Here is an 18120-nt window from a genome sequence, read left to right as displayed (position 1 = left end):
CAAATTGCATTAAAATCTGGTGAGAGAGAGAAGAGCTGGAAACATGACCTACTATATGTTATGCCATTTCATACACCACTGATAACTGGATAAATTTGTGAATTATTTGCCAGAGCTTCTCACTCGTACTTGCGTGTAAGAAAGAGAAACAAAATACAATAAAGAAAGGGATACTTGCTGTGTTTAATCATAAATCATGTGCAGCCCTGAACACACACATGCAACTCTTGTTTGCTTTGAAACGTCTACAGAATGAATGAAAACAATATTTGACCCCTTGGAAGAAGAGAGTTTTGCCTGGCAGAGATGAAAGGAGACTGTGCAAGTGCACATTTGTAGCTTCTGGTTTTTATAAAACCTATTTATACTTCTCCAAATACTAGTGACCATGCTAGTACTGAAGTAGAAAACACCACAAAATACTCAACAGCCCTCATTTCTTAGGGAAGCGACCATTTCCTTTCTTTCCTAACTTCTGTAGTCAGGCTGATCGGCGCAGCAGAAAATAATATTGCCAGAACTGTAATAAAATGATGTTCCTTTACTGTATTTGTCATGGTTGAAAGAGGCATGTTGCTCAGACCGACTCCTAACAGTGTTTCAGGCAACAGTGTACCTGACAGTTAGTGACAGAATGTTTTTGAGAGCTCTCCATTCAAATAAAAAGCAATAAACATGAATTTTGCTACCTTCAGCATTTGGTCTAGCCCAATTTTCCTTGTATGGGCACCTGAATATACTGGTTTGTACCAGCCGTTGAACAACGGGGTCAGCCAAGAGAAGTTAAAAGGGAAAAAGGATACCTAGTTTATGTCTGGCCTTTTCTTAAATCTAGAGTTTTATGAACCCAAATCTAGAAGTTCTTTCTCCTTCATAAGAGCATGTCTGAACAAGCACGGACAATATTTAATTTACTGTTTACTTAAAACAGGCTTGTACTGAATAGTTTGTAATCATGTACTTCACAGGAAATGCACTATGCGTGTGCCTCACACAGCAAAAGAGAACCTAAAGGACCTGAGAGTAGGTTGTGTAATTTCATATAATTGAAGTTGAGTATAGATGCAGCTGGATGTGGCAGTGTCTCAAGATGATGTGGATGTGTTTGATAGCAAAATTGGAAAAGATGAGGTATTCTTTTTCATTAGGGAAAAAAAAAAGAGACTTGCTGTCCTAGAAAAGATTCATTTAACATAACGCACCAGATACTACAATACAGCTTGATTTTCAGGTGCACCTATTAACCAGTAATAATGTTAAACTGAAGAAGCAAAATATGATGAATAAAGATGGGGCCAAACTTTTGGGTTTTGACTAGCTATATTCTCCTTGTGCAAAATTCTGATTTTATGGATAAATTATGCGTGGCGCAAATACCATGAACATACGTGAAATTTAGCAGAAATAAACTCTTATCAGCACAGGGGCATCAAAAGGAGGGAACCATTCATATAAGTATAAATACAAACAGAAGCAAAGGAAATTGGCAGTTGATGCAGTGAAGTATGAGTTTTGGCTTTAGAATTATATACGTATATATAATTTCTTACAGATGGTAATTTCCTAAGAAAAAGGAACAAATGGACAAAGAACACTGGAAAGAACTGCCCTCAATCAGTGCATCAGTGCTCGTGGTTCCTCGTACCCGCGTGGCTGAAAAAGTGACATGTGAAAAAGGCAGTCAGAGTTGAAGATGTAACAAGTATTACATTTATATACAACGGAGAGATGCAAATTTGCACAGCTAAAGATAAAATCAGACCAAATATTTGGAATGCAGGAGGACTTTCAAACACAGAGGTCCTCTCCCATCCCGGATATTTCCCATTCCCTACTGTTTACTTATGGCATTCGGAAAATTGTAACTCTAACAGCGTGTGACCCAGGTACTCTGCTCCCCTCCTCCTCTGATCTTCCCTGATAATGAATGGAGCCTTTGCATCTGAAGAGAGGAAAGAAGAGCAGGGAAGTCAATTAATCAAAGCCATTTCTGCAGACACATTTGCAGCTATGGAGCAGTCTAAATATCACACATGAGCACATATACATTATGGAAAATGCATGTGCATTGGCCTGACTGCAGCTTTTTAAACAAGACATTAATGTCACCCCTAGCACTACAGTGTATATAATGTAGTTTACAAGCTGCAACAAGTAAAATTTCCTTATGAAGTTCTCTGCACTGTTCCCAGTCACCATGAACCTATATATAAATATCAACTGTTCTTATTTAGCAAGAAAGGAAAAGTGAGGCAGGAATCATGCAGTTTATTAAAGCTACAGAACTGTAAATAAACAGGAATGAAGACTCCAAAAGTGTAAGTACAAAGCTCCAGGAGTGCTATCGTCTGTTGACCACATGGGGCAAAGGAGCCCAGCCTTCACAAAATGAAGCTGTCCCCTGACTTTTAGGGAACAGATTGATCCATCAGACAACACGCTGCAGAACCTCCATGAGGAAAAAAGCAGCACCTCCTCATCTATACTGGGCTCCGAACACACTAAAAGTAAGAGCGCGTTTTTCCAGCATATAGTAATCTCTCGCTCTCAGCTTATTTGTCTGTACAACTGGGGATGAGAAAAGCTTTTTGAAAAAATATTTATTTGAAGCTCCTCTGAGGATTTATTTTATGGCTGTAGATACTTACATTTAGGAAGCTTCTGTTGAGTAGGTATCCTAATGTATGTACATATCGAGCTCTGATATGCCATCTTTCACTGTTTTGCAACCCTCTGTTCTTAGCAAATCCTTATAATTCGGTAAAACACAACCCAGGTCTTGACCTATTCATATCTGCAGTAAGGACAGCCACACTATTAAATACTTTGTTTCGAGACGCACACAGACTTTGTATAAGCATATATTTTTTAGATGTCATGAGGTGTCCAGCCAATTATTTCAAATGTACTTTATGCCTCTGAAACTCAAATAAGCAACTACAATGAACCTACAATGTATACATAAATATAGGTTAGTTTAAATGACACAGCAGTTTACACCTATTGCCAGATTAAGATACTGTATTAAAAGAAATATTTTAATTTTCTCAGTTGATCATACTATTAACATGTGTGGTGTACTGGGGTACCCTGAGACCTAATTTTCTTGAGGTTCATTTTTGATGTGTTTACATACCTTTGAGAAAAATATTACTGCTTCTAGGGCATTTATTTTTTAGGGCAATGGTACAGACAATTAAAATTATCTAAGTGACTTGTGATTTTAGAATTTGAAACAGAAAGCTTAATTTAAAATTTCCTAAGTAAGTCATTTGCATTTTTGGAGAAAACCACAATATTACTAAAATATGGACTTCTATATTTAGGTACAGTTGAATATATATTTTGGCTAAGAATGTAGCACTTTTATTTATACACTCACTGTGACAAATATAATTCATTTGTGAAATTTAGAGTGATGGGAACTGTTTCTGGTAGAAAAGAAATGGGATTCTTTGACTGAGACAATCCTGGAAGGATAACCAAACTCCAAAAATATATCAGCAATGGTATGTTTTGGATAGGGAGGAACCGTTTCAACATACAGTGAAGTTCTAAGAAAATGGAAAAACAAATGTGTGTCACTTACTTATTAAGTATACGCTATATACCAATCATCTCCAAGAAAAAAAAACCTGTTGAAAAATTTATTTTTTTTTTTAAATTACCACATTTCATTTGTCTTAAAGGGAATATGACTTAAAATTGAAAATTTATTCCTATCTTCTTAACGTATAGTTATTTTTTCAACTGTATTGGTCCTGGCACAGTTACATCCCAATAGCTTGCTGTGACAAAATACCAAGATATCAAGTACTGAATTCAACTTTTGGTTATGGAGAGGTAGCTGTCTATTTTTATTTGTTTTATTTTTTCCTTGAGGAGTTCTGACCACACAGAAAGTCTCTGTTTGGTCACTACCTAGTATTTACATAGTCGAGTTAATAACCTATAAGCCATGCAATAATGTAGTGGTATTTCACACTCCTGAACACTACCTACCAATGACATTCAGTAAATCAAAAAAATAACTACCATGTAAGCTGCCCTTATATTAACACAGAAATGGTCATATATTTAGCATTGTAATGACATAATACTAAATACATAATTAATTAGTCAATGTTTATATAAAATGGATATTCATACGCGATTTGTACATGGAAAAAGATCCTATCTTCTACAAAACAGTACATTTCACGTATTACATGTACAAAAATATCATCAAACTATTCGACTTCTTAACAACTGGGAAATATCTTATTTAGGAAAGCCTCACATTTTTCATCAGGGATGTAAAGCCTACTTAGTATTAGAAGTCACTAGGATACGTTTTCCTGGCAGTTAAATGTTATATGTGAAATGGTTCCATTCAGTCCCCTTTTTCATATTTTCCATAAAACCTAGGTGACTATAAATAATTTTTTATTTTCTTCTTTTCTTTTAAGCTGTATTTCTATCTGAGTGACACTCCACCTGTTAATCAGAACACAAGCACTATGGAAATGCTTTATGCAGCTCCACAGTCAAGGTTGATTTTTACAACAATAGCAGGGATCCTACCTTTGCTTTTTAAGGAGAACATGGTGAATCCTCCTCTGAAGCTGCAGCACTCACTAAGGTATTTTCTTCTCTCCCTGAGACTGAGAACATACCCTTCTTATAGCAATGATGGCCAAGGGGCCAAATACGTTGACACAACTGCCTGGACTAAGCTCTGGTGGGAACACGCTGCCACCCAGGTGTCAGGCTGCAGGGTCTGCCCTGCAGTCCCGGATGGCAGCAGTGAGCACACCTGTGGGAGGTGTGCCCAGGCGGAGGAACTCCTCCAGTCAGTGACAGCTCCAGGAGGCAGTGAGTGGGTTGAGGAGTATGAGGGAGTGTGAGAGAGAGAGACTACTGGAATTGCACCCTGCAATCAGAAGAAAGGCCAACAAGGCAGACATCATGGTGGGAGTCTGTTACAGACCACCCAACCAGGATGAAGAGGCAGATGAAATATTCTATAAGCAGGTGGGAGAAGTCTCACAATCTCTAGCCTGTGTTCTCATGGGGGACTTCAACTTACCAGATGTCTGCTGGAAATACAATAGAGCAAAGAGGAAACAGTCCAGGAGGTTCCTGGAATGTGTGGAAGGAAACTTCCTGATACAGTTGGTGAGGGAGCCAACTGTAGGGAAGGTGCCCAGCTGGACCTCTTGTTTGTGAACAGAGAAGGACTTGTGGGTGATGTGATGGCTGGAGGCCATCTTGGGCATAGTGATCATGAAATGACAGAGTTTTCAATTGTTGTAGAAGTAAGGAGATGGGTCAGCAGAACTGCCACCTTGGACTTGTGGAGGGCAGATTTTGGCCTGTTTAGGAGACTGGTTGACAGAATCCCTCGGGAGGCAGTCCTGAAGGGCAAAGGGGTCCAGGAAGGCTAGACACTGTTCAAGAAGGAAATCAAAGGCTCAGGAGCAGGCTGTCCCCATGTGCTGAAAGACAAGCCAGTGGGGAAGAAGACTGGACTGGCTGAACAGAGAGCTTTGGCTGGAACTCAGGAAAAAAAGGAGAGTTTATGACCTTTGGAAGAAGGGGCAGGGACACTCAGGAGGACCACAAGGATGTCATGATGTTATGCAGGGAGAAATTAGAAGGGCCAAACCCAACTAGAACTTAATCTGGCTACTGCCATAAAATACAATAAAAAATGTTTGTATAAATACATTAGCAACAAGAGGAGAGCCAAGGAGAATCTCCATCCTTTATTGGATGCGGGGGGAAACAGTGACAAAGGATGAGGAAAAGGCTGAGGTGCTTAATGCCTTCTTTGCCTCAGTCTTTAGTAGTAAGACCAGTTATTCTCCGGGTATCCAGCCCCCTGAGCTGGAAGACAGGGACAGGGGGCAGAATGATGTCCCCATAATCCAAGGGGAAATGCTTAGCAATCTGCTACACCACTCAGACACACACAAGTCTGTGGGGCCAGATGAGATCCACCGGAGAGTACTGAGGGAGCTGATGGAAGTGCTCACCGAGCCACTTTCCATCATTTACCAGCAGACCTGGCTAATGGGGGAGGTCCCAGTTGACTGGCGGTTAGCAAATGTGACGCCCACCTACAAGGGCCAGAAGGAGGATCCAGGGAACTACAGGCCTGTCAGTCTGACCTCAGTGCCAGGGAAGGTTATGGAACAGACCATCTTGAGTGCCATCACATGGCATGTACAGGACAACCAGGCAATCAGGCCCAGCCAGCATGGGTTTATGAAAGGCAGGTCCTGCTTGACTAACCTGATCTCCTTCTATAACAAGATGACCTGCTTACTGTATGGGGAAAAGGCTGTGGATGTTGTCTACCTAGACTTTAGTAAAGCCTTTGACACCATTTCCCATAGCATTCTCCTGGAGAAACTGGCTGCTCATGGCTTGGACGGGCGTACACTTTGCCGGGTAAAAAACTGACTGGATGGCCAAGCCCAAAGAGTTGTGGTGAATAGAGTTAAATTCAGTTGGTGACCAGTCACAAGTGGTGTTCCCCAGGGCTCAGTATTGGGGCCAGTTTTCTTCAATGTCTTTATCAATGATTTGGACAAGGGGATCGAGTGCACCCTCAGTAACTTCACAGATGACACCAAGTTAGGCAGGAGTGTTGATCTGCTTGAGGGTAGGAAGGCTCTGCAGAGGAATCTGGACAGGCTGGATCAATGGGCCGAGGCCAACTGTATGAGGTTCAACAAGGCTAAGTGCCGGGTCCTGCACTTGGGGCACAACAACCCCATGCACTGCTACAGGCTTGGGGAAGAGTGGCTAGAAAGCTGCCTGGCAGAAAAGGACCTGGGAGTGTTGGTCAACAGCCAGCTGAATATGAGCCAGCAGTGTGCCCAGGTGGCCAAGGCGGCCAACAACATCCTGGCTTGTATCAGAAATAGTGTGGCCAGCAGGACTAGGGAAGTGATTGTCCCCCTGTACTTGGCACTCGTGAGGCCGCACCTTGAGTACTGTGTTCAGTTTTTGGGCCCCTCACTACAAGAAAGACATCGAGGTGCTGGAGAGAGTTCAAAGATAGGCAACAAAGCTGGTGAAGGGTCTAGAGCACAAGTCTGATGAGGAGCGGCTGAGGGAACTGGGGTTGTTTAGCCTGGAGAAAAGGAGGCTGAGGGGAGACCTTATCGCTCTCTACAAGTACCTGAAAGGAGGCTGTAGCGAGGTGGGTGTTGGTCTCTTCTCCCAAGTAACAAACGATAAGGACATGAGGAAATGGCCTGAAATTGTGCCAGGGGAGGTTTAGATTGGATATCAGGAAAATTTCTTCACCAAAAGGGTTGTCAAGCATTGGAACAGGCTGCCCAGGGAAGTGGTGGAATCACCATTCCTGGAGGTATTTAAAAGATCTGTAGATGTGGTGCTTAGGGACATGGTTCAGTGGTGGGTTTGGCAGTGTTAGGTTTACGGTTGGACTTGATGATCTTAAAGGTCTTTTCTAACCTAAACAATTCTATGCTTGTATTATCGCCAACTGCTAAGCAAATCTCTAATGCCTAATACAATATGACCATCATTTTCCTTAGATGAACCACCCACTATTTCCTTCTGTAACCAATGGGAGACGGTAGATATTTTTTAAGATTGAATAGCTACTGGAAAGAAGATGTGGTCTTCTACCCACTGCAACAATGAGAAAATTTTAAAAGGTAATAATTTCTTGGGTTCCTCTGGGGGTAATTCCTTCCACTGGCATCTGTAGGCAGATAAAAATGGGCAAAAGAACAATATCACTGTCTATGTTGATTCACAATATCAGATTACAATCTAAAATGCATTTAAAATGGACTTAAAACTGACCTGGGAATCTCACTACTGAAATTCCATAATCATCATCTCATGCTGGCATTGTGCCACTGTAGATGTAGATCAGATATAAGATATGTGTGATATGTTTCCTGTGTGATATGGTCTAGGCAATCCTGCTCCGGCAGGGGGATTGGACTAGACGGTCTTTCGAGGTCCCTTCCAATCCCTAACATTCTGTGATTCTGTGATAAGATGGTTTCACTGCTCAGACAGTTTCTTTGTGTAAGTTTATCATGCACATAAACATTAACTAAACATTCTGAGTTCAAAATGTTCAGTAATGAGATAATTATAGCAACACTGAGAATGATTTTACCTTCTGATCACTGATACGCATTCTCCACCTTTCACTTGATCTGAATGTACTTTTTGTCTGGGAAGACCAAGCACATTTATGATGAGACAAACTGGTGGGAGTTTAGTGAAGAGCAAACAAAATATGTTTAGATGTGGAAATGGTGGAAGATTATAAGAAATAAACAAGACTGACTAAATGATGATTAGGAGAAAGGGCCATTATTGTCTACTTACATTTCATGAATCTGAACACCAAGCAGAAAGAAGACTTATTAGCATAGTACAGTATCGGAGGGTATAGTAGATGGGACTAATGGAATTAAATTAAGAAACAGAAAATTTAACATAAATACCAGTGAAATTTCCCCCCCAAAGTCAGATTTATTAGATTGTGTAATAATCTCCTAAGGGAAACAGTGAAAGCCCTGATCCCTTGAGACCTTTTAATGTAGTCTGGATAAAAATGTAGGATTAAGGACTGCAATGTAATGGGCTGACAGAGCAGTAGCCTAGGTCTTTCACATGCCACAGAATTTGTGACAGGCCAGCAAAACTTAATAAAAGCAGGCTCTACCCCAGTAGTCCTACAGTAATTCATACTTTTGTAAAACTAGCTCACCTTTTTCTTCTCTGTCACAGCCTCTGCCATTCCAGTATTAGACAATCAACATTTTTTCCCTTTGTTACCTCTTAAACATGAATAGCACAATCTTCCTCACATAAAAACGTCAGGTCCCCCAATTTCTGTTTCTCATTCCTTGTTGTGTTTGTCGCCTCTTAGGTAATTTAGCCAAGTTTTGAATGCATAATTTTAGATGTGGAGAAAAAGGAGAAAAGGAAAAGGCCCAAGTCTCCAGGAAGCCTATTTTGCAGATTTAGTTTAGAAGGCATAGAGGCTATTTTTGCAGATATTTCATATTTTAAACTCATGCAAATTCTTCTGCTGCCAACTCTAATTTCTTTTTTGTGTTTCACTACATAAATTTCTCTTTGATTTTTGTCTGTCTAAACATTTTACACTGTTAAAAAAAAAAGTTAACATGAGGCTTCCTAAATTGAATCTCAGTTTGTTTACTATCAAGGGACAACGAGGGATGGAAGAACACAGGCAAGAAAGCACACAGGCAAAATGGCTATACAATGAAACAATTGCTAAGTTGCCATAAGCATGGTGAACTGCAATCCAGTCCACCATGTATAACTGTCTTTGATCATTTCTTGTCGTCTTGAGCTACTCAGGAAATAATCTGCAGCCGTCACAGTCTTCTGACTCCTTTTTCTATCAAGATGACATTTGTCTGGCTGATCTTACACGTTTCTAGGCACACTTCTTCCACCTGGAGACCCACCACGCCCGAAAGCTATTCCATCAAAATATGCCTAAGTTGTACTGTCCTACCACGTGAAGAAAAAAGCCAAGAAAAAAAGAGCTTTCCAACCCAAAGATAAATTCATGGGGCATAGAAGCCTTGGCAAATACAGAGTTACTAAGGGAGAAAAAAAATATACATATATATTATTTAAATACAAATTTACTAACTTACAGACCAAAAAGCACTCACTGACACTAAATAACACTATGTAGTTTTAGAACAATCCTGAAGGATTTTAGTTCTATTAAAATTTCAGGGGAATATGAGGGAGATGTAATTTGCTTTTTATATACTTACAGATATAAGGTTTTATGCAATTTAAAGGTGAATTAAGATGCCTCCATAGCAAAATATATCTAATAAACTGAGATCCCAAATTATTAACCCAATTCATCTGCAGAATTAAGAAATGAAAAAAAAAATCACAACAGATGTAAAGAAAAACATTTACCAATCAAGACCTCCATTCATGCCCTGAATTTTCTATATTTCTGCTGAAAGCTTTGGCATTGCAAACACCAAAACACAGACAGCAACTGTATTACTTCTAGTACTTAAAGTGTGAATGATATTATGCCTCTGAGAGACGTAGCACAGAACCCACAGGAGTGGACCATAGCTCTTGGCAGGTAAGTAAAAGCAAATATAGTTTAAATGTTCTTGAAAGTGTGCTTGTTTGTCCTTTGAGATGCTGGCATTATATTCTTTTAATGATTTCCAATCTCAGAACCTTTTAAATAAATTTAATTTCACTTTCAAAAAAAAATTACAGACTACATCTATATTGGTCATACCAGCACACTAAAATTTCAGGCAATAGCATATATTTTAATAGACATAAAAATTACACCTAACAGAGTTCCTACATAAACAGTATACAATTTATTAATAAGCTAAACATTACTTTCAAATCAAATTTTTGACAGTTTTTTCAAAAGTTGTTACAATGCTAAATTAGTGTAAAGAGTATGACCAAATTGTCATTCAAAGAGTGATTATTCTGCAATTGCTATAAAGCTTCTAAGTCAGAACTTAGGTGAAATACTTTTTCACTGAAATTTCCTGTTCAAGTTAGTTCAAAGCATTTTATAATGGCAATTTGATTTCATTATATTATTATAGGCACTAAATCCCTGCATGCAAACAATTTCTTCTGCAGGTCAGGCACACAATGGACCCAGTGGAATCCCTAACTTTCACCACTCAAACTTACAGTATCTGTGTTTTGGGATACCTCAGCACCCAAGAATTTTACAGTTTTGGGTGGTGAGACTTGACAGGGGATGACCATTTGTAACACTGCCAAATCAAGTTACCCTGCCTTGTTCAGCTTCACCCACAAGTGCAAAAGAATTTAAACGTTTCCCAAAGTCTGAACAATCTGGGTTTTACTGTGCTCGACGACAGTGTTTGGTCTTGTTTTGTAAGAAAACTACATTAGGTATTTAATACACACTCAGAGGAATATACCACCCTCTATATTCTTGCATGTAAAAGAACACTGTGTTTTAAGGATCTCATCACTCCCTCCTCCAAAGCGATAAACATTAGCTTAAAAGCATCCTGGATATCAGTGAAAATAAAATTCTAATTTTTTTACACTTCAAACATCATGAATTAAAAAAAAAACAACACAGCAATACAGTTGTTCTTGAGACATAGATCAAACTTGTTCATACTCTGTATTTTCATACACTTAGATCAAAAGACTTCAAAATCCTCACAAGTGATAGAGTTTAGATTACAATTTTCTCTTCTCCTTCAGTAGAAGAAGCAGAGGTACTTTAGGATGATGTCCTAATATGCTTTGCCTCTGGTTTAATGCCTCCTCTGTCCAGAGATAGCTGCAGGTCTCAGAACTAGAAAAGCTGGGACAGCCTCCTGTGGAGCTAGTTAACAACCAATATGTTACAGGCAGGCCCAACAGTGCTAACTTTTATTATGGGGTCTTGTCCCCTTCCTATGCACAACTATGTACATTTGGAGTGGTAGCAAAGAGAAGAAAAGGAGCCCTGTGAAGGTTTGAACCAATCAAAAAACAAAGTAAAAGCAATATCCTTTTTTTTCTTCACAGCTGTACAAAGTACCCACACAAGGTTAGGCATCTACAAAATTTGGAAGACAGGTTTAGAAAAAAGTAGTACACTTAACAGCATTCAAGCCATTCAGTCTCTTGGAAAATTATTAAGAAATTATTGTTTATGCCACAGGCTTGCACAAAATAAACCTCATGAATGGGTAACAGATGGCTGCAACAGTAAGGGAGAACAGTAAATGAACAGTCTCTTCCTCCATTAAAAACACACATAGTAATAACAGATCTCCATCACAACAGATCTCCTACTTCTGTGAAGCTGGGAGCATAAACATGGCCCACTCCTCCTTACAAAGAAAAGGTATGTGTCAGCTCTTCTTCATTGCATAACCTTATGGGAAACAATTTTAGATCAAGTGCAGCATTTCTGTGTTGGTCAGGACAACAGTATTGTGATCAGTAGGATATATAGCTGGATTTCCTCTTATGTACCTGATTTTTCTCTTATTTAGTCACCAAAAAAGTCACTGAAATTCAAAAGAACACTCCAAACAGTTTAGAAACCTCTGTTTTTCCCACTGCCAGTAACTGTATACTCTCTGGCTCCAGACCATAACACAGGTACAGCCAAATGTATTAAATGACAGCAACATTTCCTTTTGATGTTCTCGGGCACTTTAACTCAAGAAACAGAAAAATTTACACAGATGTTATTAGGTTTACGGATTTTAAAAGCTGAATAATTGTCACAACTGACGATATACATGCATTCCCTTTGTTTAAGGCTGATGTCTTACTTCCTATGAAGTCCTTTTATTTGCCTACGTTATTTGAAATCTGCTGGGTTTAGTCTGTCTCTCTGATTAGTATGTTCTGCAGACTGCTTTCTATATAAAAGGACATACATTCAGGAACCCATGCATACCCAAAATACCTTTCAAGATAACAGCATAAAATTCAGAAATTCAAACAAACAACAAGCTAAACAGATTCAAAGCAAAGTCCTTAGAGAAGCAAGAGATTAGTCCACTCATGGTGCTCAGACTCTTTAGCACCATCATCCTGCAGATACTATTGTGTATTTTGAGGAAAAAATCTAAATTGGGTGCCATGGACATTGGAAATGCCCATATAGCAAAAGCACAGCACATAACTTAGCCATTTCAGAGGCTTTAATACCTTTAACAAAATTACTGTTACCAATGCTACCACAAAGACAGCCAGTAGATTAGCCCAAGGCATGTGTACGTAACATTATTTTTAATGAGAACAGGTATTTAATACTTCTCTAAACTGTCATTTTTCAGAAAATGGGATCTTCCAGGGAGATGAGAATGATTTTCTTCAGACATAGTGGACTTGTTACAAACAGATGATCAGTTATATGAGATATCACAGAAGCATCATTACTTCACCAATACTATTTCTTAAACATGAAAATACAATCTATTTACTGGATGAAAGCATTTGCTCTTTACAGCTAAGAAAGTGCTGAGCCATGATGTGGCCAGAAACACTTATATTGGACACAGGAAAATTCTTATTTCATTTCTCTTTAGATAATAAAACTCTCAAAACTCCCATATCTTAAGAAGAATTTGGTTTTGGAATGGAGGTGACATCTAAACTTCCTATACAGAACAGAAGTAAATGCTAGTGTGAATCAACTTGTATAATTTGTTTTGAAATAATAGTGATACTTTATGATATGTTTAAGACTGTAGCATGTAAAGTAAATATGGTGAAAGAGAAGGTTAACGTAATGGAACAATTCTGGGGTAAAAAGCACTTTAATGTGGCACAAAGCTTGCAACTAAATTGAGGTAAAAATTACAAGACAGGAATCACACCTCTTATTAGAAAAGAAAACCAAGAAATTCTGATTCACGGAAATGATCATTTAGCATATCCAAACAACAATTTGTACTGCAATGACTCCATGCAATCCTAGCCACTTGTACTTTCTACAGAACAATATTTGCTATTCTAGTTAAACAGAACATATATTTTTCCCTAAAAAAACCCAACAAACATATAAGCCTGTTGTGAACAATTAATTATTTTCAAGGAGGCCATCCTCCTCCATTCTTTCCATCAGTGACAAACAACTCTTTGTGCTATCTGGAGAAACAGGAAACCACTGGCTACCACCTTTTCTAAGAATATCTTATATCCACAATTATAATGAGAGTAAAGTGAAACATTGAGAGCAGCCCTGAGGAGAAGGACTTCAGAGTACTCGTGGACGAAAAGCTGGACATGAGCCAGCAATGTGCGCTCACAGCCCACAAGGCCAACTGTATCCTGGGCTGCATCAAAAGAAGCGTGGCCAGCAGGTCAAGGGAGGTGATTCTGCCCCTCTACTCCACTCTCGTGAGACCCCACTTGGAGTACTGGGTCCTGCTCCAGACATGGACCTGTTGGAGCGGGTCCAGAGGAGGGCCACAAAAATGATCAGAGGGATGGAACACCTCTCCTATGAAGAAAGGCTGAGAGAGTTGGGGTTGTTCAGCCTGGAGAAGAGAAGACCCCAGGGAGACCTTGTTGCGGCCTTCCAGTATTTTATGAGGGCTTATAAGAAAGACGGGGACAAACTTTTTAGCAGGGCCTGTTGCAATAGGACAAGGGGTAATGGTTTTAAACTAAAAGAGGGTAGATTCAGACTAGATACAAGGAAGAAATTTTTTACAATGAGGGTGGTGAAACAGTGGAACAGGTTGCCCAGTGTAGGAGACCAACTGGATTTACAGTCTAAAAACTAAGACTAACTTGTAACCCCCCTGAAAAACAAAGAACTGTTTTCTCAGAAGGGTATGAATAACAACAGGAGGCAAAACTCAAAAAGGGAACAGGGGGTGAAGATCCCCTGAGCCCATCCGAGGAATGCTCAAACACTCACAAGTTACACAAGATAAGAGGAGCAGCCTGCAAACAGCTGGATGATTCAGCAAAGATCTACAGTAACTGGGGGAAAGGTAATTCCAGCAGGGGGAGATCATGACCACTGACCCATTGACCACCGACTCAATACGCCCACTGACCCAAAAGAAGGATAGACTGAGCATATGCGCTAATTTGCATAGCAAGTGAGGCCCTAATTTGAATAAGAGGTGGTCCACATTGAACGATAATAATACAAAGGAGAAGGCAAATGCCACAGGTGGGGAACTTTTGGATGAGCGCTCCTACAGACCCGAGACCCCCTGTTGGCTAGACCAATGCTGGAACCCAGACCAGTGATCTCTTTCTTTATGTCTCTCTCCCCCCTGCCTTTCTTTCCTCTCTACCTCTTCCCCTCTTTCTATTTTCTCTAATCTGCTAGGTAACACAAAGCCTACCCCAAGTTGGTGGATACATGCCAATACATACAACGTGTTTTGCTTTGTACTAACTGTTTATTGAAGTTGTGATTTGTAGACGGACCTTAAGTGTTTTTTCACCTTAATCCACACCTGGGGATCTGCGAACCTGAGTCACTCCCCCAACATTTGACTCCTCTATTAAGAGGTTAGCCCAGCCACCCCTAGTCCCTCTAATCTCTGAGGATCGGCTACAAAGCAAGGGGGCTCATCTCTTACCAAATTTATCCCTCTCCCCGAGGTGGGACGTGACACCCAAAGAGGTGGTAGATGCCCCATCCCTGGAAACATCCAAGGTCAGGTTGGACAGGGCTCCGAGCAACCTGGTCTAGTTGAAGATGTCCCTGTTCATTGCAGACAGGGTTGGACTAGATGACCTTTAAAGGTCCCTTCCAACCCAAATTATTCTACGATTCTATGATCTTGTGATTTGCTCTCCTCCAAATTGCAAACTTAAACGTAGGCAGGTTACAGCCACAGTCTTACTCAAAAAGGCAACAGTAATTTTGAAAGAAAGTACATCATCATGGGAACCTCTGACCATTCTTTATCTGATTTTGAAGAAAAAATGCAAAGTGCATTATTACTCTCTCTATATATACATGTATCTATATAAAATATCTATGTTCCCTGTACTCAAGATTTCAGAATTTTAATCTCATGGAAATTCTGAAAAGGAAGATTGTTAGGACAAAAATACCTGACTACTAACGTCAAATTTCTAAGAAAACCTTTCCTTAATGAATTATATCTCCACTGAAAAATATTTTCTGTCAACATTTACTAATAATGCAAGAAGGATTTAAAAAGTTCCATCAAGTAAGTTTAAAATAAAATATTTTTCATTTGAAGGTTTCTATTTAAAAGTCTTGTATTATCTAGCTCTAAATATGAAAATAGACACAGAAATGGCTTTGGCCAAAAGACCTCAGAGCGCATCACTTTAAAGTGTACTACTAGGAGTTCTGCAGCAACAAGAAAACAGAGTACTGTGTTAACAACAAAGGGAACAGTTAAGACTATAGAATTAAAAGTTCCAGGTCTCAGAAAATATATACAGTGCCTTTCATCTAAACTTTTTCCTTAGTGATTCTTCACATTTCCTCATTTGCTAGCTTACTTCTTTACTGTGCTAAAACAATGTATCTTTTCGGGTCAGGGAGAAAGAGGGGTAAAATGTCTATTTTAGCAAACTAAAACGGTCAAGAGCAACATGGTCAATTCTTATTTGCTGAGCTGGTAAGAAAGTCTATTTGGTTTCACAAGAACAGCAGTACCATCTAGACAGATGCTTTTAGCTCATAAGCTGCCTTCAGGATACTGTTTTTGATGAGAACTGATTTGCATAGCACCAAGTCTATGCTTAGAGTCTGATAGTAGCTGATTTTGACCAAGGTGCCAATGGGCGAGAATCAACGTAACAGAAAAGAAGAGCTACAAAAGATAAAGCGAGTCAGAAACGATTTTTAGAAGTTCGTTTTTGGTAAGGTCAATGAAGCTATCTTTTCATTAGGAAGTGATTTGAGCCTAATCATTCACAAAATTCAAAACCTGCCTCCCTTTTTTCTCTAGTAGGGCTGACTGAGGCCTTTGTGGCAAAGTAGATTTCTGCTGAAAAAACTCCCCTGCTTTATGAAAACATATTAGTGTTTTCAACATCTGTCAGCTTGGGTGGCTGCCTGCAGGGGTGCCAGAAGTTCACATGGCAGCAACTCCATGTCAGCCCTCCCATATGAATTGGAAGCACACAGCTCCCAAATCAGTTTCACCAACGTTACTCAGTTGTGAAGATGTGTAAAATTGAAAGAATTTCTGTCACTATTCTGAGGGTCTCTGAGAGCATTTTCATTGATAGCTTCGTGCTTTGGTGTTATCTAAAATGAAGCATATAGCAACTTCTGTTCTGCAGAAAATCAGGGAGCTGGGTTTTGAAATTTGCAAGAAAACCATCCTCCAAGCTGAAGATTGTCTATTTTGTCACACATTCCAGATGTAGACTACCTTTCAATTTGTAGAAAAAATTCAAACTCTTTACCAAACTGTATGGTTACTCATGGCAAAATGTATCGAGTTTTAAGTTGTAACTGTGATTTAAGAGTGAAATTCCAATTCACCCTACAGTTAATAATTATAATTGTGGTGTATTTGGGTATCAGGGCTGTGCCTGTGTGCACATACAGTGCACTTAATCACGAATTCCCTGGGTGGCCCAGGAACTCCCCAGCTAGTCTCTGCACAGATGAGATAATGGGCTAATAGGGAACAATGGACCAACTTGAGAGGCTGCCTTCTGCCTTCACAACAAAGTGCTTCACTAATTATTTCAGGAGCTGTCCAGGTGGGACCTTCAGATGGTCACAGAGATGCCTGCAGACAGCTCTTGCTGAGCCAAGAGCAATAGAGAGACACTACTTGTATGCTTCAAAGTGCTGAGTAACATCCTGAGTGGACAATCTTGCCAGACCAGGTATAAGAACTACCTAGAACAATAGTTTGGGGAGTTTACCAATTTCAGCTAAAGATGTCATGCAAGGACGCTCGTAATGGAGACTTCCATTGCCATCCTGTTCAAGAGATTTGCTCCTCATGTGAGCACAACCTTATGCAAAGATTCTAATAAGTTGATGTTGTAGGTTTCTTGTGTTTTGTTTTGTTTTTTTTTAATAAAAACACTCTCTTTTAAGTGTCTGTGCCACACCATTTCTCAAAATGTCAAAGATGTAGAAAAGCAAGGCTGAGTGAGGGAAGACTTTAAAATTCAATCCTTTATCAATGATTTACATTGGGACTCTAAAATGACAGTCAAGAATTTTACATACTGAAAAATTTGGAGGATGTTCACAACCTTGTCCTTGCCTCCTCTGCAAGACTTTTCCCAGCCAATAACGAGAAAGGGAACAAGTATATTTTTCTCTTTTCCTGCTCCCATATTTTCTTTTCTTAGATTTTGACAGCAGAGTTTTAATTCATGAATGCAAAATATTCTCTCTTTATGGCACTAATTTTGTTATTGCAACAAACATATTTCCAAGAAAACAATATCACAGGTGGTGAAATTGATAATTTGTGCCAAAGGCTAAGGCCTTGTCTCTACTAATAAAAATAAAAATACTAATCTACACTGAGTTTTCACTCCTCTTACAACCAGAAAATCTGCACTGGTGAGGAATCATAGTTATGAGGTTTGCTAGCGCAGATGCAGTATATAGAAAAGAACCAA

At 39.4% G+C, this 18120-nt stretch overlaps 1 protein-coding gene across 1 annotated transcript in view; it reads right to left on the bottom strand.

The window, feature by feature from the left end:
* The window catches only part of AKAP6 (A-kinase anchoring protein 6), a 255963-nt gene that overhangs the window by 154784 nt on the left and 83059 nt on the right, over positions 1 to 18120 (bottom strand). The gene's annotated exons all lie outside the window — the stretch shown is intronic.

This window comes from Nyctibius grandis, chromosome 4 (assembly GCF_013368605.1).
Source record: "Nyctibius grandis isolate bNycGra1 chromosome 4, bNycGra1.pri, whole genome shotgun sequence".
In the NCBI taxonomy this organism is placed as follows: Eukaryota; Metazoa; Chordata; class Aves; order Nyctibiiformes; family Nyctibiidae; genus Nyctibius; species Nyctibius grandis.
This window is presented reverse-complemented; position numbering and strand designations above follow the sequence as displayed.